The sequence below is a fragment of the Panulirus ornatus genome, chromosome 1 (assembly GCF_036320965.1).
Source record: "Panulirus ornatus isolate Po-2019 chromosome 1, ASM3632096v1, whole genome shotgun sequence".
NCBI lineage: Eukaryota > Metazoa > Arthropoda > Malacostraca > Decapoda > Palinuridae > Panulirus > Panulirus ornatus.
Window position 1 is genome coordinate 93,463,784 of NC_092224.1, and position 26,315 is coordinate 93,490,098.

Here is a 26,315-nt window from a genome sequence, read left to right on the forward strand (position 1 = left end):
ATACCTTACGATGGTTAAGGAGGTCTTCTACCCTCTTACAACCGGGTCTTGGGCCCTACCTTCCAATGGTTTCAAAGGTCACATACCCCCCCACCACCTACCCCTTTCCCCTTCTGCCACAACCTGGTCTGTCGCTCCTCTGCTCAGCAGTCATGGTGTTGAAGGCAGCGGGTGGGTGGTTATGCCTGACGCGGCCCTCGGTGTCACAGAGTAACCACAATCACAATATATATATATATATATATATATATATATATACATATATATATATATATATATATATATATATATATATATATATATATATATATATATATATATATACAAGTACGAACCACCGAGTTTGTCTAATGACCTTGGCGATGATGTGGTGGCACTCACCCACGTCAGGCGGGCTTGGTCGAGCCGCCTGCACGCCATTGACTCATATCTAAGACTACCGTCATTTCTTTCCTTATCGAGGATTACATAATGACACCGAGCAGGGTAGACATCGATAATGAATAGCACTATGGCACCAGTGTGTGTGTGTGGTGAGGTGTGGGTGGTGAGGTGTGGGTGGTGAGGTGTGTGGGTGGTGAGGTGTGGGTGGTGAGGTGTGTGGGTGGTGAGGTGTGTGGGTGGTGAGGTGTGGGTGGTGAGCGGGCGGATAAGATCACAAAGCGACGATAACAAAGGTGTGAGTGTGGTCACACGCCACCTAGGGCTGTCACACGCCACCTTGGGCTGTCACACACGCCACCTAAGGCTGTCACACGTCACCTAGGGCTGCCACACGCGCCACCTAAGGCTGCCACACACGCCACCTAAGGCTGTCACACGCCACCCAGGGCTGTCACACGCCACGTAGGGCTGTCACACGCCACTTAGGGCTGTCACACGCCACCTAAGGCTGTCACACGCCACCTAAGGCTGCCACACGCGCCACCTAAGGCTGTCACACGCCACTTAGGGCTGCCACACGCGCCACCAGGGCTGTCACACGCCACTTAGGGCTGTCACACGCCACCTAAGGCTGCCACACGTCACCCAGGGCAGTCACACGCCACCTAAGGCTGTCACACGCCACCTAAGGCTGCCACACGCGCCACCTAAGGCTGCCACACGTCATCCAGGGCAGTCACACGCCACCTAAGGCTGTCACACGCCACTTAGGGCTGTCACGCGCCACTTAGGGCTGTCACGCGCCACTTAGGGCTGTCACGCACTCACTACCTTGGCTGTCGCAAGCTAAGCATGGCAACCACCGCAACAAGCACAGTACAGCGCCTTCAGGTCACAGCGAAGCTGCGAAGTCGGAGGAGCCTCCTAAACCCCCCAGCCCTCTCCTGGTAACACTGGCTTCACTACCACCGCAGGGGGGGGAGGGGGAAATACCCGTCACACCGTGGTCATCTTAGCGCCGACACTGCCTCCCTTTCCCTGTGCACGTACATACGGATGACCCTACCTCAAATACCCCCCAAAGGGAGCCCTAATCTAGCGTGTTCAGTGTTCCGTCTCGTCCAAGTTAATGGAAGGGTTTTAAAGTCTTGTAAATGGTTTGATGACCTTCCATACCAATGATGACCTCACTAGCTACGAGAAAAAAAACAAGAAATAGCGTTGCCAAACGCCATCAGCACCATACCTTACCTTATCTTACCTTAAGATGCTTTCGCAAGTCTTCTTACCCTCCACAGCCCAGTCTGGGACCTTACCTTAAGTGTACTTTACGATGGTCTGAGTCTTCTACCCCTCACAACTCAGTCTGGAACTTTACTTTGCTCGACGTATACCTTAGGTTGGTTTCAGGGGGTTTCTAACCCCCCACAGATGGCTATGGGAGCTAATCTTGCGTTTACGTAAAATTTACGAAGATCTCCGAGGTTATCTACCCTCACAACTCGATCTCCGACCAAATGTTTTGCTGCTCTTAGTTCGAACACACTTGCGTTAGTCTGCGTTTACGACAGACACGTAGATCACAACACACACACACACACACACACACACACACAGTGGTCATAGAGGCAAATGAGTTAGCAGGCTCGAACCCCCCCCCCCCCATCCCCCACCCGCCAAACCCCAGTAGAGGTTGTGTGGCAGCTTGGCAGGCGTTAGGGCGTGGCAAACCTCTTCAAAGGCAAGGTGAGGTTACCTCATCACCCAATCGGGCGGCGCCTGCGCCGAACAGCTCCCCCCCAACAAATACCACCCAGCCATACACCAATGTTGTAAGTTCAAACACACCCATTTCATTCACAAGGAAAAAGAAAAAAATCATATACACAAAGTTCTTAAAAGAAAAAAAAGATTAAAAGTTCTAATCTCCCACGCCGAGTGGAGGGGGAGAGAGAGAGAGAGAGAGAGAAATCGTAGAATTAAAAACGAAACATTTCTTGGATCATAAGCGAAAATCCCGGGGAAAAAAAACACAACAAGAGTCCAAAACAAGCGAGGCCACATAGTTAAAACGCTGTTGCCATCGAGGGAGTCGTGGAAGGCAAGCGGCTTGAGCATGGGAAGGAGATAATCAAAGTCTTCGCTGTCGGAAATTATCGGGCCGTTAGACAATACGTCAGGGCCGTGCGTGCTCATCTGCATCCCCGAGTGTTTCCTAATGGACGGATTATCATCCTTGGCGCCGGTGGGGAATTATCGTCCGCCGTACAAAACACGAGGGAATGTGCCACACTGCATCACGAATTATCGTGGGCGGTGTCCCGGGGTTTACCTGGGCTAGGCTAGGCTGGGATGTGTGTAAGGTGATGGGGGTTGGTTGGCGTGTGTGGCCCATGGTATGGTTGGGATGCGGAGGGTGGATTGGGATGAGTGGATTGTGTGTGATGGCTGAGATGCGTCGATGGCAGGATGGTTGGGAAGTCCCCCGGTCGAACGGGATGTGTGTGTGGTGTGGTGGGGTAGTGGGATGTGTGTGTGTGGGGTAGGGGGGACGATGATGACTGGGATACGTGGCCGGCGGGATGGATAGTGTGTGTGTGTGTGTGTGTGTGTGTGTGTGTGTGTGTGTGTGTGTGTGTGTGTGTGTGACCGGAGGGATGATGGGGGAGGTTGCATGGAGGTTGGGAAATGAGATATGCGAAGGTCATGATGGTTTGCAGCCGGGATGATTTATTCTTTTTTTTTTCTTTCCGGAGGCGAGGCAGGTAGATGGTTGATGGGATTCGTGGGATGTATGTGAGACAAGGTCTGGCCGCTGCTGGGATTACTTCGGGATGTGTCATGGGGTGTGATAACTTGATGAGGTCGGGATGTGCCCTTGTGCGTAGCCGCTGGGATATTATGATGCGTGTGCGACAGCGTATGCCATGATGAGAGAAGGATATACCACAATACATGGCTCTGGGATCATACCGGGATATGCCATGATGTATAAGCCTTGCAATATGGTGCGACTTTAAACCAAACGTATCTGATAAACAATGACTTTGTGTCAAAGGATCCAGTCACGTAGCAAAGTTATCACTTCTTAGCAACTAGGGCTTTCCTAAATTTCCATTTATGTTTATCATTTCCACCAAACTTCTAAGGCTAGAAACACATAGTCGTGTATCGCCAAACTCAGCTTGATCAGAAACACGACAAAACTCGTCGCGACTCCTACTTACCTTCATGTATAACAATGACAACACGAATACTTGTGAAGTATTATAACTTTGCCTATTGGTAAATAGCTCTTTTAGTCACTTATGTCATCCGATCAGTATTAATCAACTGTTGTAAACTTCACCTACCCATGTGTAAACTGCCGAATAATTCATGTGTGCCCGAACCACATATACACCTTTCTCACTGTGTAACCTACGAAGTATTTCAATCATTTAAGGTCCATCGCCCACAAGGATAGGTTGGAATTAACGACGAATTGGCCGCTCTTGCGGCAAGTATCAAAATCAATTTCAAATTCCTCCACTGGCTAGCTCTCCTTACGGCGCTTATTCTAAGCATTTTGAAGACACGGCAAAAACGATCGACACGACACGCTACTATATCTGCTGTCTCTATTGGCCGTCATCGTGCACGTCAAAATCCAACAGAACAACTTCTAGTGTACGTATACCACGTAGTATATATAGCCTATCCCAAATCACACAGATGAGCATCGTAAAATTAGGCAATACTCAAAAAGAATCCTGATAGCTAACAACCCAACAGTTCATTATGTAAACACTTTGCGTCAAAAGAGAAAATAATCAGAGCAGCTTCGCGCATCGCTGATTAAAAGTTTAATTTGACAACGATTGCCAATGGCGTCTGTGGCGGTTGCGCGCCCCATCCCACAGCGCAGACCCGGCGCCGCCACCAACACCAGCAATCGTGGTCCTCACACACACACACACACACACACACCACGCGCCACACCACGCAACCTAGAGTTACCTCCACTTACGCCATGATCAAAACCCCCTTGGCTCCAAACCCAACTTAACTACCCCCTAACCATCTCTCTGATACTACACCACTTGTGCATCCTACACGTAGAAAAAAAATAGAAATAAATAACGGTTTCCAGTAGAACCGGTTCGACAGGTTTTAAATTAAAAGGTAAGTTCACCAGTATACAAAAATCATTACACTGCTTTAACTCAAACGACCCCTGTGGCTCAGCCTGGTGATTTATTACATAAACAGAACTCATTTAATACGAACGTTTTATACCTATAAATACTTATATGAAGAACTCATTTTCTACAAACGTTTTATACATATAAATACTTGTTGGAAAGGATCACAATTTTGCGCGTGATCAAGATATTTCTACGAGTCCACGGGGAAAATGAAACACGAAAAGTTCCCAAGTGCACTTTCGTGTAATAATCACATCAGGGGAGACACAAGAGAGAAATATAACAGTCAGTTGATATACACCGAAGAGACGAAGCTAGGACGCCAAAAGAAAGTGCACTTGGGAACTTTTCGTGTTTCATTTTCCCCGTGGACTCATAGGAATATAAATACTTATATGAACTCATTTTCTATAAACGTTTTATACATATAAATACTTATATGAAGAACTCATTTTCTACAAACGTTTTATACATATAAAAATACCTATATGAAGGCCCAGTGTTCTACAATACTCATCAAAAACCTCGCATAAACATATTCCATTAGTGACAATCATTGGTTACACATAAGCTGCTTTCGCACACTCTTGAGGGCCGCTGTACCGTCGTCTACCCTCGCTAGTAACCATGTATGAAACTGGTGAATACTTCGTGATAGATTGGAAATGCTTCCTTTATCACAGTTTAAGCCAAGCTTGTAATAATAATAATAATAATAATAATAATAATAATAATAATAATAATAATAGAATTGAAGCATATTGAAATAGCTGCATTCACATGCTAAAAACAGAAATACTTAAATACAACGAAAAAAATGGATTTTACACAAACACTTACCCAAACACTGGAGTGTCAGTCTTAATGATTATTCACAAAGCTGGCATAAAGCTGCTCTTGTGGTTAGCCAGGGATATAAACGCAATGACTTAAATTTACTAGTAGCTAAACAAAACATAACTTATCTTCATCAAAGAGCATGTTAATATTAGTGGGCAATCGGAGATATTTTTCTGTTTGTAGTTTTAAAGCGTCTTCTTTTTTAAATGCTCTTAGAGCAATCCTCAATGTAATTCAACTCTGTCGAAAACAAGGAAAGGTCGAGTCACACACACACACACACACACACGCGCGCGCGCGCGCGTTGAACCAGAGTTAAAAAGAAATATGATCAGACGACGCTAACGAAACTGGTCAGAGTTAACGAAATAACGATGATCGACCAAGACACATTAAATAAACCACGACGCCCTCCCTCGGTCTGCACGCATTGGGGGCGCGTAAAAATTCGACGCATTCGATAGCAATTGCCTCACCACGACTCCAGTTCCGCGTCACGCACCATGCCTTTTTACCCGACCTGGTGCACCATGAACACTGTAATTGCCAGACGAGGCTAACAGACAGAGCTCTCCAGGGACTCTCGCTTCACCAGCGCTATGGAAGCTCTTCCTGCTTCAGCAGCACTCGAGTGATGTCGCCAGAGAAGGTGTGACACATGAAGCACCAATGAGACCGTCATGCGATTCAAAGACCTTGAACACACATTAGAAACAACGTTCTGCTTATTTTTGAAATTCTTCAAATGCTCAGCAGCTGGGCTGAACATGGGGCTCTGTTCGGAGTGAGAGGTTACCCCTTGTCACCCGGCAAGCTAAGAATATTCCCGAAAAAGTTGTAAGAACGGCCTATAAATAACCGGCAACCTCCCTCATGTAAACATCCCAAGCATAAAGACATCTATTTAAGTTACCCCGGGAAACATTCTCTTTAGTCTGCATAACTCACGCTGCCAACTTTACTCAATAAATAATAAAATAAAAAAAATCATGAGTAATTATCCACTTCCTTGCAGCACTTTAATTGTGGTTTTATTTACTATAGATGAAAAGTGACTGATAGTGTAATTACTGCATCTTATCCAGATCGTAAGACATTTTTATAATCTTAGCAAAATAAACTAAACTCATACGCTGGCTGAGTGTGCAGGGTTGCGGTAAATTCGCTTGGGTGATGATTCTTCTGGAAGAAACTAGAATCAGACTGAAAAAAAAAATCTATCATGCTTTATTCATCAAGAAAAACAAATAGAAAAAATATATATTTGTATGAATCTCAATACGAAAGATTTATTCTTATAATCCCATTAACCCACAAAAAAAAGTGAAGTAAAAGATGCAATGAATTAACGAAATGACTGACTTTCTTCAAATTATACCTACGATCCTTTTTTGCCCTTATCACAGTAGGTATATGGCTCACGCATCCCCTAAAAACTCTGGTTGACCATCTTCCTATTAGAGAGAAGCTTCGTTCGACACGAATGCAGATGCCAAAAGAAAAAGCAAAATGCAAAAAAGCTGAAAATATCTACGGATATTTACATCATCACGGTACCCACTTGTGTACGACGGCTCAACCCTTCAACGTGACAATGCCACCGTTGTGTATGATGGTCTGGCATTTGACCTGACCCTTACCAGTCAGGTCAGAGCTTATTCATACTCCAGAGTCGTACCGTCGTGCTCGAAGGTCGTACCACCGCTGCGCTCGAGGGGTAGACTTGTGTGTGTCTTTCTAGGCTTATTATGGAATTCATGCTCTAGCTATGAGTCGTACCACAGCTTAATAATATATATATATATATATATATATATATATATATATATATATATATATATATATATATATATATGAACAAAGTGCATAGGAACGCTCACCTTCATAGAACATACAAACCTCCAACATCCAGGATCGAACCCTGGACCCCTGTGCAACAGGCGGGAATGCTACTAGCGTTTAGAACAGAGGACTGAGCCTAAGAGGAAAATCCTCACTTGGCCCCCTTCTCTGTTCTTTCTTTTCGAAAAGTAAAAACTGGAGGGGAGGATTTCCAGCCCCCCAGCTCCCTCCCCTTTTAAAAGTCGCCTTTTACGACACGCAGAGAATATGTGGGAAGTATATATATATCAGAACTAATATTCAGACACAATATTCAAGGCATGTTTCTCCCTTCATCCTACAATCATCAGAGTGAGTCACAACTTGTCGCGAACGTCCTTTTGAGATGCCGTATTTTTCGCTGATTGGGCGCTAATGGTTCCAGCAAGCCAGGCCTGCGCGAGTTCCAGGACGTATAACGAAACCAATACACAGGTGCTCATAAATATACCCACTCAATAAAACAAAAGTACACAGTGCACGTTACATGCCAAACAATAGACGGGGGGGTACTTACAGATACACTACCCTATATTCAACTATACTAGTGTGCATGTTGGTATTAAACATTTGGGCTACATTTAAGGATCTTGAACCAAGCTAACACACTAAATTGATATGCGTTTATTCAAGAAGGCCGAAAGTAACTTGACGTATATTTGCTGTTAAGTCAGCAGGCTGTATTGAGGTGCCTTTAACTTATCTATGTCAATAATTGATAATGAAATAACTGACTTTACTAATCAGTAGACAGGCTAAATTGACTTTGATAATAATACTGCGGTATGGTCGAATCTAAAAAACACAACTTCGAGTTTTACAAAACAAAACTAGTACGATGTATGCCGAAGAGATGACACCCCGATGCCTACACCCTGTCACTAGCTTGGAGTATATCGAGACAATTGAATAGAATTCCCCCAAACTCTTCTACGGATGATGAAGCGACATAGGTATAATAGGAAATATCACCAGTTGATCTCGCCTTGACATTTCTAGAGTCTTTGAATCCCTCCCTCCTCAACTCTCATATCCTCATGACATCTGGAATGTCACAGTCTTCTCTTTGATCACCAGTATAGCTTCCGTCAAGCGAGATCCACTGGTGATATATCTCTTTCTCCCTATCTTACTAATGGCTGGTTATCATCCCTGAAAGATTTTAGGGAATCCGATGTAGTTTCCTTTGATATATCCAAAGCTTTGGACTGGGTGTGGCATCGGGGTCTCATCTCTAAGCTTCCATCTTCTGGCTTCCCTCCCTCATCATATCCAGCTTCCTCTCTAGTCGATCTATCTCCGTGGTTATTGATGCATTAGCCTCTTATTCACCATTAACAAAGGTGTCCCTCAACGTTCTGTCCTGTCTCCTACACTTTTTCTCCATTTTCTCAACGATTCCTTTTCCTCAACAGATAACCAAATGCATTCATACGATGATGACTCAACACTGCATTCCTCCACATCCTTCAATTCTGCTCCTTCTTATCTCACTCGATCAGCATCTCGTCTCGACATAACTTCCTCAATAAACTCACACTTAAACAGAATATCTCAAGTGGGGGAGACGAAATCGGGTTGTTTCATGCCTCCAAGACCCAGTCTCTACCCATCTTTCTACCACAACTTTATTCTCTCCTTCGACGGTTCTGTAAATTCCACTTCTGGACTCAGGAAACGTACTTGGTATTAATGTTAATGCCACTCTGTCTTGGAAACCTCACACTACGGAAATACCTAAGTCTGCCTCTAAGAGATTAGAGAGACCTGTTTAATGTCGAAATTTCTTTTACTCCGAACAACTGCTCCGTTTTTACAAAGGATTCATCCGTCCTTGTATGGAGTCCTGCTCTCACACCTGAGGTGCTTCTAGCTCTGCTTCCTTACTTGACAGAGGAGTCGAAAGCGGCCCGAAGTACAATCTCTCCCAGGCAAACTACGAAACTTGACTCTCTTGCCCTACACCGCAATGTTGGTTCACTTTCCCCTCTTCTATAAGTATCATTTTGGTTCTTGCTCTCAGGTGCTGGCTGCTTCAACCCACCACTAGCTAGACCACGCAATACTCGGCAAGCTGCTGCGTCACATTATTGTGTGGCCGTTGGCAACTCTAGGATGGGTCGTTGTTGATACCAGCTTCTCTCCCTACACCTCTCGAAGCTTTGGAACTCTCTTCCCTCTCGTGTCTTTCCCAGTAACGATGAAGTGGCACACTTTAGAATACAGGCTTCTTACTTTCTTAAGAATTTGTAAATACTTTCCCATGTCTCATCTTTTTACCTTTCATTAACCTCTATCTTTCAATGAAGGCCCGGCTCTGATGTGGCCTTGTGTCCGTGACTGGAGCCTCCAACGTAAAACCAAAAATAAAAACTAAAATATATATATATATATATATATATATATATATATATATATATATATATATATATATATATATATATATACCCACATACGCACAAATACATACATATGCATATCAACATACAAATACATACACATGCACATATTCATATTTGCTTGCCTTCATCTATTCCTGTCGCTACCCCGCCCTACAGGAAACAGCATCGCTACCCCCACCTTCAGCGAAGGTAGCGCCAGGAAAACAGACAACAAAGGCCACATTCGTTAACACACAGTCTCTAGCTGTCATGTGCAATGCACCGAAACCACAGCTCCCTATCCCTTACAGATTCGGCACATGAGAAATCAACACCGTACACCATCCCGCAAAGACGTTCATGATTTTAACTATATTTCTTTACGCTACTAGCTGACCCATGGGAGAAAAAAATTCTTAAATGATTTTATTAGATCATTTATATTCTATACGGAGCCTTTGAACGGGTTTTAAAGGGGGGGTACACTCTGATGTGTTATCAGATCGGATTATATATATATTTTTTTAATCATAAAGCATTATCAAACAATTTTGTAATATTCATCACCATAATCACTGTTATCAGTAACACTATTACTCTTGCTCATCACATCGACTTCGAAATCGGCTTTGGCAATCAAGCGATGCAGACAACGCACGACTGAGCCTAAAATCAACTTCCAGGGTTATAATTATCAACCATTAGGATATTGCAGCATTCCAAGAACAACGACCCCTCCCCCCTTAATCATCTATATGTTTCTGATATTCCTTTAATACAAACAGCATCCATTGGACAAAATCTAGTTTTAAACTTCTGGAAGCTTCTCGTCTCCCGTCCACATTTATATTTTTAAGAAGCCTCGCCCGTATTAGCATGTTAGCCCTAGGAACACCGTACTTGCTGTCTCTCAACGCTTCTCATTTCCCTGACAGACATGAACACAAACATGAACCACAGTTTCATACCATCCTTTGCCTATCATACCAGATCAGTGAAAGACAACTCACAAACTACCGTACGTTGAAGAGAAAATAAACCACGTCTTGCGGTGGGCCACAGGTGATAATATATACTTATAAAAGGCGAAAACCTTCAACAACTCCATTATGGAAGAGGTGGACGTAGAAATGGAACTACTGTATATTAAGAAACGAATACCAACAACTTAACACGGCAGAGGAGTGGAGAAAGCCCTGCCAGTAGGTTAGGTTAGGTTTGCATCAGAAACTCACGTCACATATGTTGTATAGTCTTAAGAATTTATTAGTCATACCCTCCTCTCATGGAGGTGTAGCTTTTGCCTTTACTCAGGGTTGGGTCATGTCCTTTGTTGATCAAGGAGTGGATTGTTTTACAGCCTAGTCAATCTCACAAGACGGCAGAAGAGCAAAATTAGGCGTAGAGTCCCATGTGTTTTACGTAGTTCGTTGGCTATTTTGTGGAGGGTTTGGATGTGAGACTAGACTGGTGTTCCTACCGTTTTATTACAGTTTACGTGAGACGCATTCAGACCAACGACAAATGATTCCCAATCACAATGCCTAACTCCGTTCACGCACTGCCTTAACAGTTAGTAGGGCACACTGGAACAGTTCCAACATGTGGAAGATAATGTACCTAACCTTAACCAGGATGTGGTGACACCTACGCTTACAGGCGTCGGCCTCAAACAGCCTGACTGAAACAATAAAAAAAAGCGTGGTCCCTGACAGCGATGTCTGGCTAGAAGCTTCCTTCACCTTTGAACCCATCAGAAGATATAAAAACGAATAAGATAAGGTCCCAGAGCCAACAGTTGAGTGAGAAGACTTCGAAACTCACCGTTAGGTTTACGTTAGCTTGATACACACACACACACACACACACACACACACACACACACTACTTACATAAAAAAAAGTAAAGCACAACAATACAATTCTTCGTTACCACCTCAGTGCGATTAATTATTTGTGCAATAGCTGCAGTGGTCTCAAAACTTGCTTTTGCGCAAGCCGGGAATTCTTCAATCGTCGACATACAAGCTGTTAAGTATTAAACGTAAGATGGAGAGAGTGTGTGTCAGTTGTATGAATGCTTGTAACCCTCGTGTGCGATAAATCGAAAGAACAGGAACTAACCTAGGCCAGGGAAGGGAACCTGACAGGCAACTGCAGTGCTTGGTCATTAACTGACATTACTAAACCCTCCCGTTAACCAGGAGGCAGCAACTCCCTGGTCGGTGATTGCCTGCCACCCAATACATGTCATAGTATCACTCTTTGCCAACACAAAACTGTATCAACGAATGTTTTAAAAGCATTATACTATACTGCACTACGCTTTACATGCGGAAAAATATATAGCTACGGTCTGCAAGCGCAAAAATGTATATTACTACACTCTACAAGCGCAAAAATATATATTACTACGCTTTGTAAGTATGATCTGTACCCTTTATAATTATAACAATATAATATAATAAACTAGGCAAGCACGTCTAAATAACATACTATCTATCTTCAAACTAACCTTCCAAAGTACAGTATTATACTGTCTAAATAAGACGCTTTACAACACAGTAATATAGTCTAAATAACATACTATCTATCTGCCTACCTACTATGCTTCGTAAGCACAATATATCGTCTTCCTAACGATGATTAACACTAAGCCTGTCTCCGGGAGCGGGCGAAAGAAGAATCATTTACGCCTCCAGCTCATAATGCTGCAAAGACCCGAATGATGCAACGTTAATTGTGCTATTCGTTTAATCCTTCAGCACAGCGGGAGGGCGCTCTGAGCACGGTGTACCGTAGGACCCTTGAGCACGGCGGTAGGGCGCTCTGAGCGAGGACGGCCTGAGCACGGTGGCATGACCCTTGAGTGCAACGGCGCGACCCTTGGTGGTGTCCTTCGATCCGACCCGGTATGATGGCGTGGCCTGTGAACCTAACCCGTAGTAAAGAGGGCCAGGCCAACATACCCATGGACCATAACGTCGCGTTCGAGAGGTTAAGGCTAAGTGAAGAGCAGCAACGTCTTCCATCTTCCAGCCCTTCTCTTCACCAACCGACATCGGCTGGCCAATGCCAAATTCAAGACCTGCCGAAGGTGCTCACAAGCGATAAGATTCGTATAATGTTCTATTCTATTCCATTTTTCTTGCAGGTCCAGTTACACTACCTTCTTGTCCTTTACCATCAACTTTAAAAACCTTCGGCCTGGTTTTAGCAATGTATTTCAATACAAAATGTCTGTTTAACCAAAAATATTCAATGCGGGGGAGGGGAGCTCAATGGATCAGCACCACAAACAGTTGCAAAGTACCACCAAGCACATTCGAATACTTCATTTAGAAATTAATATATAAGTACACATGGCAAACCTATGTCAAATTTAATCACGAAACGAGTTTAAAAAGAATATCAAAGTGAATATACCTTACACACGATACAATGGTTAACGCACTGCTATCCTAAGTCACAAAACCTTATTGTTAATAACAAGACATTTGAAATTTCAAGTTTGTATCCACTTTTTGCATCTACTCGGTATTTTACTCACCATATGAAACTAGTATGTACTGAAGCTCACATTATGAATCAACTTTGCACAAGAGTTTGACTAAGACCCTGTGCGACCTCTGTAATCCATTTGCTGTACCTTTCAGAGAATAAACATTGGATGCAAAATAAATTTGCCAGAGACAACGGCACATACCACAGTCCTAAGTGTGTGCCCATGCCTCATCCTAGATGGCTTAGTCTGACAGGCCGCTGGAAGCAACATGCTTCCATTTATTATATTTTGTCCTGGTTGATTTGTGCAACCCCGAAAAAAAAGTGGTCAATAGTTCAAAGGTCTCCCTAATATCTGCTGGAATGTTAAACAAACATGGGCTGCTGTCATTTATTCAAATTTTCTTAATGCTTCCAACATACCTGCTCTCCTGTGGCTGGAATTTACACATTCTCTCCCGACTGTCATTCAAGCAAGGGGTTTCGTCTTTGATGTAGGTATGTTTATAATTTTGCATCTCCTGCGTCGTTGTAACGGTACAGTCTGAGAGCTTACATCCTCTTTCAATAACTTGAATGTCTTACTCAAGTGATGCGCGTGATACCGGACATTTGAAAGTGTTCTACACAATTTTATCTTCAGTTCTGAATGACAGCACAATCGCAGGTCCTCTTCATCTTCACCATCCTCGAAATGAATTCAGCTTTGTTTGCACGAGGAAAGCTCACGAGGTCAGGACAACAGAACAGCACGGTAAATTTCACACTATTTGGGTACGTTGACCTGGCTTTTTGACCATACCCTTACAGGTCAGATCAAAGAGTCAAGCCATTATACTCATAGAGTCGTCCTGTCATGCTCATGAGGGTAGAGAATATACTGGTAGCTAATGGCAAGTTACAGCTGGCTAGCTAAGCCATACAGACTGTGTACTTCAAGAACTGGTATTTCATGTATATCCAAGTATGTCCGACGACATCTTGATCATAGAGGGAAACAGCAACTTTACTTTTTTTTTCAAATTACAAATAACTCTAATGGTGTTAAAACTGTTGTGAGACACCTATTCCTACCGAAACAATCCAATAACGATTAACTACAGTGTGTGAGCTAATATCAAAGGCTTTCCTGATTACTTACAGCTACCATGGATGTTTCGACAGAGAAAAATAACACTATTCAATAAAAAAAAAAAGTCATTACCTTGTCATTATCAGTTCCATTATCTAATATTCACCACCACAGTCCAAACGTTAAATATCACACATGTTCCAGAAGGCACCGAAGCCTGGAGCAGGCAGGAGACATGCTACTACCTCGGAGCCGGTCTGTTGGTCGGTCACATGAGTTCACACTTGTACACAACAACACAACGGGTTCCGCTGAGGCGGAATCTGTTAATATCCTACAATCGTCATGCCCAAAAATAAGTTAATTTTTATTTCATTTTTTTCCTACTACCTTTGAAAAGATACCTCGTAGATCATAACATATGCGCTGCCAAACTCCGACTTTCAACTTATCTATTTCTCACTTCCCAAGTTCTCCTCGCAATTAAAAAAAAAAAATGAGTGGAAAGAATCAAACCTTCAGACAATAACTAAATGATAAATGGATGCCGCTGCAATGAACGAGCAAAGACAAGCTGCAATGGTCGACTGCACACACACACACACACCTCGAAACAGCATACGCCCGACAGCACAACCCAGCAGCTAGACGCTTCGCTGTCCTCGCCGTACTTCTCCCGCCTGTATGAGTACATATCATGATGTACGTGACCTTCACCTTGACTTCACAACCCTATAATCAACAGGGAATCCTCCCAGGGGTCACCGGTAGTGCATATACTGCAATTGCGTTGAAATGAAACTATCATTCTCGATGTGAAGGCGAACGACCCGGGCGGGTTGGGAAAGATGGTCACTTTCAGCACACGCAGCACAGACTGACTGACAACAGTATCGCTTCTCTCTCCTTCCTGGTCCTTGGGTGATGAGAGGTTTACCCTATTCTTCGAGGTAACATGATTGCGCTCTTGTGATGTGATCTTATGAAATAAAATGGTTTAAGTAATATTATTCATGCATGGTAATATAACCTCTTTACTATTTATACTTCAGTCACTACTTTACGGTCCAAATCTAGTGCAGGACAGTTTCGTACTAAAATATGCACCTGCGTGGCCGTTGGCAACTTAATGGTGGTAAGTCTTTGATAACTTTCCTTACATCTCGAAGTTTTGGAACTTTCTTCCCTCTAATGTCTTTCCCAATAACTATAAGATCCGGCACATTGTAATAAAGGACAGGTTTTTCACTTACTCCAAAAATACGTAAAAACTTCTTTGTCTTTAACCTCTCTATGTATATTCCTTAAGACCCGGCCTTGATGTGGACTTTAGTCCGCAACTGAAGCCTTCAACATGAAAAAAAAAAACATGTAGTCCATGGTTCAAAAAACTTAACCTAACCTAACCTACACATTTTCTTTTTATACACTCAATGGTAACTTTAAACTTAATACGGAGAATCTCGACATTTGTTTAACCCTTGATACCGAAAGAACGCACGAATTCACCCGCAGAGATTAACTCCGGCGCGTTACACATTCATCTTATACTGACCTCGGTAAGGTAATCAAGTCGACCCATCACATGTACACCCTTCCACCGCCTGATGACTTACGCAAGTCTCCACGGGATAATAAGCACCATATGTCCCGGCTCTATATACCACCATGCAAAAAGGCCTAATAACTTAGCCGTGGGATGGCCCACCTACCTCATTCAAATAATCTTTTACTTTAACACCTACTCCACGTCCTTCACTAACAAGAACTCGTTGTAAACACCACTGCCAAGCTTGTTTCTGAGGGCATCACTTGTCACCGTTTCACGCCAACAAACACAGTTAGCAAACAATATGATGGACGCTTACAAGTTCTCAGCTGTCTACAATTAAAGTCCATGCTCTCCTAAGAAGTGATTATTGTCGCTATACGTCAGCTACAGCGAATGACAACGGATTTCAATACAACTACCTCACATCTTAAACGGTTTAGGTTAGGTATTTACAACAGTAATCCTAGTTCAAGCTATATATCGTTACTTTAATGTTACGCAAACAAAGTCAAACACGGTTTGCTTTCACGACTATCAGCCACATTTTAAGCATCACTACTTCTCGTAATATACAACCGTGTACACATAAATAATTTCCATAAGAGATTCAGATAATACGGTAAGTGACCAACACATGAAGGCGCAATCTGTTCTACACAACAAACATACCTCGCAGCCTACACCAAGCTAACATGATTTCCACCAACAGACTTCCTCGACATTCTATCCATCCCGCACGAAATAGCATTTCATGAAGTTCGTAATAATAATAACAGCTCACATTAAGAGAGTGGATAAAAAGAATCAAGACGAACCTCTGTTCAGATTTTCAGCATGAAGTTCAATAACTAAAATCAACTAACCAAAGCTGAACATTAACAAGACTTTAAACTTGTTGTAACAAATATGCGCTAGTCATCACGTACAAAAATGAAGCACAGATACTGTGTGAGTTATGACAACTCAGGGAATTTAGTTGAACCACCATCAAGCTACTCCTTCCACAATCAAGCTCAGTTGCTTCACAAGGAGTCAAAATATCACTAACCACGATCTATTCTGCGAACATAATACATGTTTATTTTTTTTTTCTTGTTGGTCGTTGTTATCAGCGATTAGTCTATTGTGCATCTCTTGCTTATCACGTGAGCGGTGGCGCAAAAGGAATACAGAATAACCGGCTTACCCCTATCTTATGGATATCTTACGACCCACTGTTCAGTAAATTTCATGGTGAAACGTTTCTATGAAGACAGTTGATCCTTGCAAAGTTATTACTTTTGTCATACTCTACAAACTGTACGGAAGATGTACGAAAGTTTCTAAAGGTCATAGTGGTAGCGTGTTAAAGGAACCCAGAGGACATAATTCGTTATTATTTTGCCTCTTCACAAGGAATAATAATCTCTTGGCTAAACTTCTCGCAGATACATAAACTTACCCTTGAATAAACAGGCCAGGTAACTGTTTTAGAGCAAGAAACTATTTCCCACCCTGTCCGACCTTACTAAAGCTGTCTCCTAACGTTAGAAATAGAATGAGATGCAAAGTGAGAAGTTTAAGAGCGTACCGGTCAAAGTACCTGACCACATCCAGGTTGTCATGAAGTCGGCAAATGGTAGGAGTTGAAAATGCTCATGTTAACAGGAGAGGAGGAGCATGTTAGCAAGTGAGAACGTAATGCGTCTATCATGCTCCGCGGATGAGTGGTGTGTGTGTGTGTGTGTGTTGTAGGGGAACCGAAGGTGTTACTTCCCTACAGGCGTTTACCTAGCGTAGACTTCGGAGGTCTTCTATCCCTATAGATATTGGTTGGGTCCAAGCTGGTGTCTGGGTTGTTGGAAGACCAGTGTGCGGGAAGCAACGGCCCGTAGGCCTCTGCGTAACCATCACACAGGCAAGGGCGCCTTTTGGAAATTTCTCCACCGTGCACCACATGTTGTTTCTGATGGCTGCAAGCAATGTGCTTGAAAGGTGTTTTATCTTTCTGGACCTCTTGAGCCTTTGAAATTTCAGGGGTAATATACTATAGCCTTCCATGCAAGTTGTGCTACTAAGGACCTATTTATCATTGAAAGAAGGTTGGGGACCCAGCTCTGAAGGATGATATACATCTGTCCGCGTTCCAGAGTACAGTCATAGTGATTTCAGCTGTTCCCCGTAGTTCCGCTCCTTAACCGCTTGAAAAATCTTGAACAACATGTTGAGGAAACATGATGTGAAAACATCATAATCATTTTACAACGTCTTTGCCTTTTTCAACCTCTTTATTTCACGGCAATCAGCCATTATCATCAATTCTATTATCATTATTGATAACAATTAAGACCTAACTGCCGGTATATAATGAATATAATACTTGCTTCCCTACCTCAGTTCCTTCGCCGGTGATTTTCCACACCTAAAGTAACCAAACATAAATACTAATTCTTTAAATATACATTGTAACCAAACTGCCAGTCACTTAACCTTACCCAGAACTGTAATTCCCCCAAGGGGCGCCTTCCCAGAAACGTCCGCCATCCCAAACATTTAATGAACAACCACACCCTCCAGGGAGGAAAAAAAAAAAGAAATGATCCGATTATAAGATGGAGGTTCACATGGAAAATATAAACCAGGAAATCAGAATCCAGTCGCTTAATCCTTGTCCGTTCGAACGTCACAGGACCGCACTACGTGATCTCAAATTTCACGCGCTTTTCAGAAGTTCTGCCATCACCTGACGAGCGTCACTTGGCGATCTTGTCTCGCTCACCGCCTTGGCTCAAGTGTCATGAACCAATGAAATACAAAGCTTGCATGAGCCGCCCTGTGGGGTGTTTTTTCACCACTGTGGCATAAAGCCGCGAGGGTGTCCTGGTCACACACACACACACACACGGCACAACCAAAGTACGTGGTATTTCTGAGTAACTCGCGCATAAATGCATGAGTAAAAGCTTCTGAGTTCTTGGACTGTTGTTGGTTAAAGAATTCATATAAAGATGAAGAGCAAAATTTGCATCAACACAGACCCTCGGGCCTTAAGTGGCTGTTGAGAATGTCACACGGCTATCTTAAAAATACACAACTATCACTCATTTTTCCACAACCCTTTTAAGTATGTTAGTATCATTTTTATTTAAATCCCTAATCATATACCACAAACAATGCTGAGAAGAGCGGAGAAGAAAGTAAATTTATACATCAAAATAAGGAGTAATAATGTTTACAAGGAGAGTGAAGCAGTTCGCCAACGGGAGTAAAACAGAAACGATTCATCTACAGGAGTTCAGTGTGAGAGTGCACCACGGTTCAACCAGGCTGTTGGTGGCTGCGGCCGGCAACCGTACGACAGATTTTGTAATTTTGCCATTACCGGCCGGCTAATTTGCCGTGCCATCCACGCTCATCATCTGGAGCGGTTGCGCTAAATGGTTACAAAGTGAATCTTCGCTAAACTCCTGTGGCTACATAATTACGACTCCAAGCCGGATCATTCTATGAACATGTGATCTTTCCATATGATAAATTGATACAACAGATGAAAAAAAGTGAAGACAGTATTAGAATTTCAGGTTTTATTTTAATAGCGTTGAATAGTTGTGCCATCTCTGGCAGGGCTTGTTTGAATCCATCCCATAAAGTTTCTACTTTCCACAACCAAAAACTAAGACACAGCGTGATAGTGTATCTATGGTAACCAACACATCCTGGCTGAGCGCTCCTGTACACTGTAGGTACCTGTCACCAACTGTAGGTACCTGCCACCATGCCCTTTCGCAACTGCATTTGTGTATCTAACTAGACGAATCTCCTGTTTCATGACTTTTTCTAGAAACTAACGCATCAAAGTCATATTCTAAATGCAGTGCTGCGGCCGCTTCTAACTCTCTCTTCGACAAGCTAATCGAGAGAGCAACTTTGGAAGAAGAGAATTGACACATATCTCAAAGTCCTCCCATCTTTGGGAAGAGAAAACCATCATCAAGTTCACATGCTCAAAGCGCGGTACAGAAGACCACCTTGACCAGACGTTTCCCCCCAATCCATATGTAATGGATCTGTGCAAACCTTTGTGAAATCTCACCCTCGCAGAACATGTCTTGGATTTCACAACGGGTCACTTTCACGCTGTTTCTTTGGAATATGTGTATATATATATATATATATATATATATATATATATATATATATATATATATATATATATATATATATATATATATATATTTGAACAAGTGGAATATGCCAAAGGGGAGCTTCAAAGTACTTCTCTGAAAGAATGAACATAAGAAATGGAATATTCTGCATTCGATTTTCTTTGCTTTTCAGAGGCCACACACTTAAGTAAACAATGACTTCTGTCGTTGGAAGAATACGTTCCGAAAAAGATGTTGTGCAAGCGTCTTTCTGACCATAATGCAATACACGAAGACGCCATACTTGAGCGCCAGTGTCACAAGCGTACAAAACAAAAGGAAGTTCAGTCAGCGTCCCCACAGCTCAAGTGAAGAACACGGCGTCCTTCTCCGAAGACGATCGCTACGATATCGAAACTTTAGCGGGTGTTCTCACTCCCGCTAACATAGCAATGATTACCACAATGTGTACTTCAAATAACGGTTTAGGGCCCGTCCCCAACGATCACTTCCCTCCCTCACCCCCGGGGCCGGTGAGAGCTTAGCTATTCTTCTGCAGGTGTTAGCGCAGAGGAACCACTCAACAATGGCGGAGACTTTGTGAAACTGATGACCGTACCTAAACACAGATGAAAACTGGCCTAAAACTGCAAATATGTCACGTATACACACACGCACACAATCCCCAATACAAAACGAAGCCCACTCTTTTTCTTTTATAAGTAAATAAAAGAAAAAGACCGTGAGGGAACAGACAGACTCAAGCAGGTGCTCTGCTTTGATGCTGTAAGAGGATACCGTAAAGGCGTTAGTAAACAGAAGCAGGTGTCCACAGCGGTATCACACTCTCTGTTTACCAGAGAGTTCTGGGGGTTCGCTGAGAGCTGCTGCGGGACCTTGAGATGTAAAAGCATAGCAACACAGAATCTGTGCTTATTTAAGAGCGCTGATCCAATTCATGACGGATAGAGATGTGAGTGGGCATTCAGAGATGTCCAGTGTGTACAACAATCTGGCTTTGTTCGTTGTCTCAGTCATCGGCTCAGCTTGCCATCTGTTGATGTATGCATGATGCGTGCGTAGGACGTAACTGAATTTTACGTTATGTACTTCAGAGGAAAACTGCATATTCGTGTCTGGGTCAACTGTATCTTTCTGTAGACGCGAAAGATACTCGAGCTAAAGAAGCTTATCTGATACTCGGTGGGCATCCAAGGGCTCAGCTTGCAATGCAATCAAGAGAACCTTCACACCTGTTAGGAAGTTGCTGTCTAAGATAAACTTCATCAACCCAGGTAGTGCGAGGGATGTGAAAACCTACGTCTCCGACCGCAACTTATAATCTTTGAAGTTCGTTTTCTGTTTAATCTTATTTTCAGGATTACTCAAGAGATTTAGACTTATTCTATGACTACCTACTAAACCCCGAATACAATTTAGCTTTTGCATATATTGGTTGGTAGGTACAGTAGCTACTCTGTGTAGGTTTGAGCAGCTAAGAAAAACCTCGGAAATGTGGAAATACCGTTGAAGGAAGCCTAGTTCTTTAGCTATAGCAAATGGCATTTAGATTCTGAAAGAAATCTGGTATCAAGAACACAACGACTGCTTCCCGCACCCTTGAAGCAATCTGTGAGAGAGGAAGTAACACGTGAACAGGCTTCAGACTGAACCTGAGAGGAAAGGTAACACGTGAACAGGTTTCAGACTGAACCTGAGATGAGAGGTAACACGTGAACAGGCTTCAGACTGAAGCTGAGAGGAAAGGTAACATGTGAACAGGTTTCAGACTGATGCTGAAAGGAAAGGTAACAAGTGAACAGGTTTCAGACTGAACCTGAGATGAGAGGTAACACGTGAACAGGCTTCAGACTGAACCTGAGATGAGAGGTAAGACGTATAGGCACCAGACTGAACGTGAGAGCAATACTGTGTAAACCTGTATCTGCCAGTCATCGATATAATCGTAACTGAGCCCAGAACTAATCAGTGATAATGGCGGCTTCATAAAAGGCGTCAGCACTTAACATTCAAAACTGACGCCTTCCCGGACATTTCAGAAAATCTCAGCATTAACAATGTGAAAATGGAATATACAAGACCTTAGGCTAGGCTTGTTGTTCGTATGAAATATCAATATGAAAAGAAAAAACGGTAAAAAAAAAAAAATGCCGATACACTTTTGAACTTTATAAGGTTACCAGAGAATCATGAGATGGCATTTCAGAAGCTGTACATGGTTGCACAGATAACCCTTCCCTCTGTCCAATGTGCAGCTGAACGGAACGTTTCACGCAGGAAACGCCAGAAAAGCTTACCTACTGATTATGCCACATGTAACGTCATTGAACCTGTCTTAATTGTTAACACTATGAACTTTAATTTGTCCTACTTCCCAAACCAAATGTACCATGACCGTCTGTCTAGTCTCTCCGTTCATCATGTGAAGACTGCGGACAAAACATGTTCACAATGTCAACAAGAACCAGAAGGTTCTTTCGTGAATTTGACACTTTTCACGACTAGAGGGATATCGTATAGTGGTTCCAATCCCCTAGACTGAATACTGCTGTGTTCCAACACCACCCTACGTGGAAGGCGAAATTACAGAATTAGATAGCGTTCAGAAATCTTTCACTGCCCATTTATCAACGTGGTACAGGAACTAAATTACTAAGAACAGATGAAATCCATGAGGCTATACCGCCTAGAGCGCAGATGGTAGAGGTGTGTGTGTGTGTGTATATATATATATATATATATATATATATATATATATATATATATATATATATATAACACAAATATAGTGCACATGAACGCGCACTTTTCATAGAACACACAATCCCCGGCAACAGCAAAGATTCCAACCCCGCACCATCTGCTTGGTTGCTGGGTAAATATATCATCTATACCTGGAAAATTGAAAGGTATTGTTCCCAACACACTCGGAAATAAAAAAAAAAATCATACTGGCACAGCAGGCATGATAGAGTTTATAAACAACTACCTCTGAAATCCAAAGGTGCGATATGGACAAAAAGAGAGCAACACGTTAAATATTTGGGGCCCAAAAGACTTTCTTCAGCATCTTGTCCGGCGTAATCGGGAATACCATGGGATGTACAGTAGTTTTAGAGTGCCCACAAAACGTACCAAACGAGCCAGGCTGTTGGTGGTGTAAGACCCCATGAAGACTTCATTTCAACTGGTATCCAACCCCTACAGCTCGGACTGGGACCTTGCCTTACCTTAAGCACAACTTGCGATGGTTTCGCAACTCTTCTATCCCCAACGATTGGGTCTAGGATCTTACTTTACGTACGCCTTACAATGGTTTTGGAGGACTTCTACCCCCCACAACTGGCTCTGAAGCCTCACCTTACTTTACGTATACATTATAATGGTTTCAAAGGTCTTCTACCCCCCACAACTGAGCCTGAGGCCTTAACTTACGTATACATTGTGATGATTTTGGAGGTCTTCTACCCCCGCAGCTGGTCCAGAACCCTCATCTTACTTTACGTATACATTGTAATGGTTTTGGAGGTCTTCTACCCCGAAAGCAAGATCTGAGGCGTTACCTTGCGTTGGTTCCAGAGGTCTTCTACCCCCATAGCCAGATCTCGGTCATTATCTTCTCTTACGCATACCTTATGATGGTTTCTGAGGTCTTATACCCCAACAGATCGATCTGGGACGAAAATGACAGAGTTGTTCCTCCGTTTCGTCAGGCTGTTGGAGGCCGCAGTCCGTAGGCCAATTACCTACATGATCAGAAAAGGAACACGACAACTTTGTAGCTACTCAACCTATCGGAGTAGACCTCAGAAATCATCACGAGGTATTGCTACTTATGGAGAGGGATTTGATCAAAACAGACGAATTCAGCTTCTTTAAGATAATGGTGCCTTCGAAAGTAACAGAGATTGGTCTTCGTACATTAACACTAGCGCGTATGAAAAGCCCGAAGCAGTCAGAGTTCACCTATACTTGAAGCTGAAAATTACGTAATGCCTTTAATTCAATAACTGGATCGAGAAATTCATGCACAATCAAACTATACTTGAAGTTTTTAAGTCTAATGGTTACGTTCCTATTATAGAAAGAGGGGAGGAAATAAGGACTCGACCCCTTGCCAAACCACTGTATGACACTCCCTCGAAGGCCTTCCCACTTCCGAAAGAGGTCATCGCGGTATTTAACGAATTCTATTGCAAAGTCTTCCCAAGGGTTTGGATTCCCCTATAAAAATTCATATATGTAATTAGAATATTTCATTACAAGACAATACACTCTAAATCACACTGAATAGTCTATGATACATTCTACCTATCAAAATGAGTCCCCGCATTCTTTATCCTTGTTGACGTCGCTCATCCGAACCCAATTTCCTCATAGCACCACAAAGATACATACATACCTCTCTCCTGCACCAGAACCCAACCCGCCAACGACAGCTGATAAGAAAAGATAGAGCTAGCAACCACCACCATCCAGTCGCTCAGCCCAGCCCTCCGTCCCGTGAGCCGGTCGCCTCCTTACTCCAATTTTCATTCAACCAGAAAATCATTTTAATCTCATCAAAATGACATTCAAAACATTAACAGTTATCACTTCGCTTATAACTTTACATCAAGTTAGCAGCAATGTAGTAATATAGAAGTCCACACGTGCTGTTAACCATCTGAATTCTAACCTTAAAATCTAAATGATTTTTCTTACGTTGGATAATTTTCAATGGTGTCTTGTGGGATTTGAAACTTCCACTCGTTAATCAAGAGCACATTGCTACCAAAATGTTAATGAGGCATTACCTGAGGAAATGAGTAATCTAACAGCGTAACCTCAAGTATATCAAACAACTGAAGAGAAACTGCAGAACAAAAAGGCCCTGAAAAATGGCCACGACCACTATTAGACAAACTGAGAACTGTACTACACCTCCACCCACTTACCTAGGCAAACCGTCAGCAGAAATGACAAAGGTTACCTCTCAAGTGTTGCAATATAAATACAGATTACTGTAGATTTACCTGGTTTTATGAACATGTCCGAGGTTGATGACATATCTATGAACAATATTCCTTAGTAAGCATTACCAAATGATGCAGATAATTGTGGAAAAAAAAGAAAATACCTGATAAAGTAATCTCACCATCAACCTGTATCATGTTCCATTTTATAACAGTTCAAGGTGATCCGAGTGATAAAGATGATTCACATCTTCGTTCGCGTGTACCATCTAATTTCTGTAGTCTAGTCTACCTCAGTCAATTCAACATTTAACACTCCCATGGATAAATATGCTAATGATTTTTCATACACAAAGTGTAAGCAATTTATTTTTGTATCATGCTCCATAAAGGCACATCTCAAACTCTCCAAAACAACTTTTAACATCATGACACCCACCACAAAGTCGTGGAGTAAGATAAGTAATCAGGACGAGAGAGAGAGAGAGAGAGAGAGAGAGAGAGAGAGAGAGAGAGAGAGAGAGAGAGAGAGAGACCCCACGAACCAAACAAATACAAGAAATGTGTACATCACTACTCCACCATAGCAGACTTGGCATCATGACCCATGTTGGAGCTCAACGCTGCCAAATATCCCTTTATCGGGTGCTGCTAAAAATCTACATCTGTTCGTTATCATCAGAATTACTTTCAATCATCAGTAACCACTTCTCCAGCAGGGTTACCTCTGGCACCAGTAGTGCCTCGTTACGCCTACTTACCTTGACTTTAGTCGACAAATCTTGATTGCAGGCGTGAAAATCACCATTAAACACTCCACGAATTGGCTCGTTTGGATTAGCACTATTGTGTGGCGTATATATGTATATGTAAGGTTCCCGGGCAATACAATCGTTTAATAATATTTAGGCAAGACTTAAGCAATCCATAACACTTCCCAGGATTGTTATCTCCTCAAAAAACGTAAAACACAAATCTCAGATCTTTGATTTTCTGAATTTATTTCAATAACTGTGCACGTCACTGTGATAATCTCATATATCATGTAAAGAGTAATCCACTTCAAAACTACTGTCTTATTTCTCGAGTCTAGAAATAAGTTGAAGAAATTTGCCTTTAAAACATCGACATGCCACCACAAGGTGAAGGAGAAGGAAGCACTGCAAGAGTGGCACTCACATTCGCTCGTCTCGAGGGTTTGGGCACAACTGAGGGAGGGTCGCGCGTGGTTGGCTAAGTTGGGGGAGGGACGTACCCACCCTACCCCGCCAGCCGGCCAATCACAGTCACTCTGCCATCGCAAGAAAGTTGCGGGCAAGGGGATTTAAGCTACATTATTCATATAAAATCCTCTTATTTTCCTCCTAATTTAGCACCTACTTTAATTATATTCAATGCCGTGTTAATGATCACAT

The 26,315-nt window shown here is 42.7% G+C and overlaps 1 protein-coding gene across 4 annotated transcripts in view; it reads right to left on the bottom strand.

Moving 5' to 3' along the window:
- LOC139751036 (fibroblast growth factor receptor 4-like) overlaps nucleotides 1-26,095 on the bottom strand; it is a 341,174-nt gene extending 315,079 nt beyond the window's left edge. For all 4 annotated transcript variants that reach the window (XM_071666158.1, XM_071666179.1, XM_071666176.1 and 1 more), the window contains exon 1: nucleotides 25,662-26,095. The gene's annotated coding sequence lies outside the window, so the exon portion shown is untranslated. The remainder of the gene's footprint in view (nucleotides 1-25,661) is intronic.
- Between the last annotated feature and the right edge of the window lie 220 nt (nucleotides 26,096-26,315).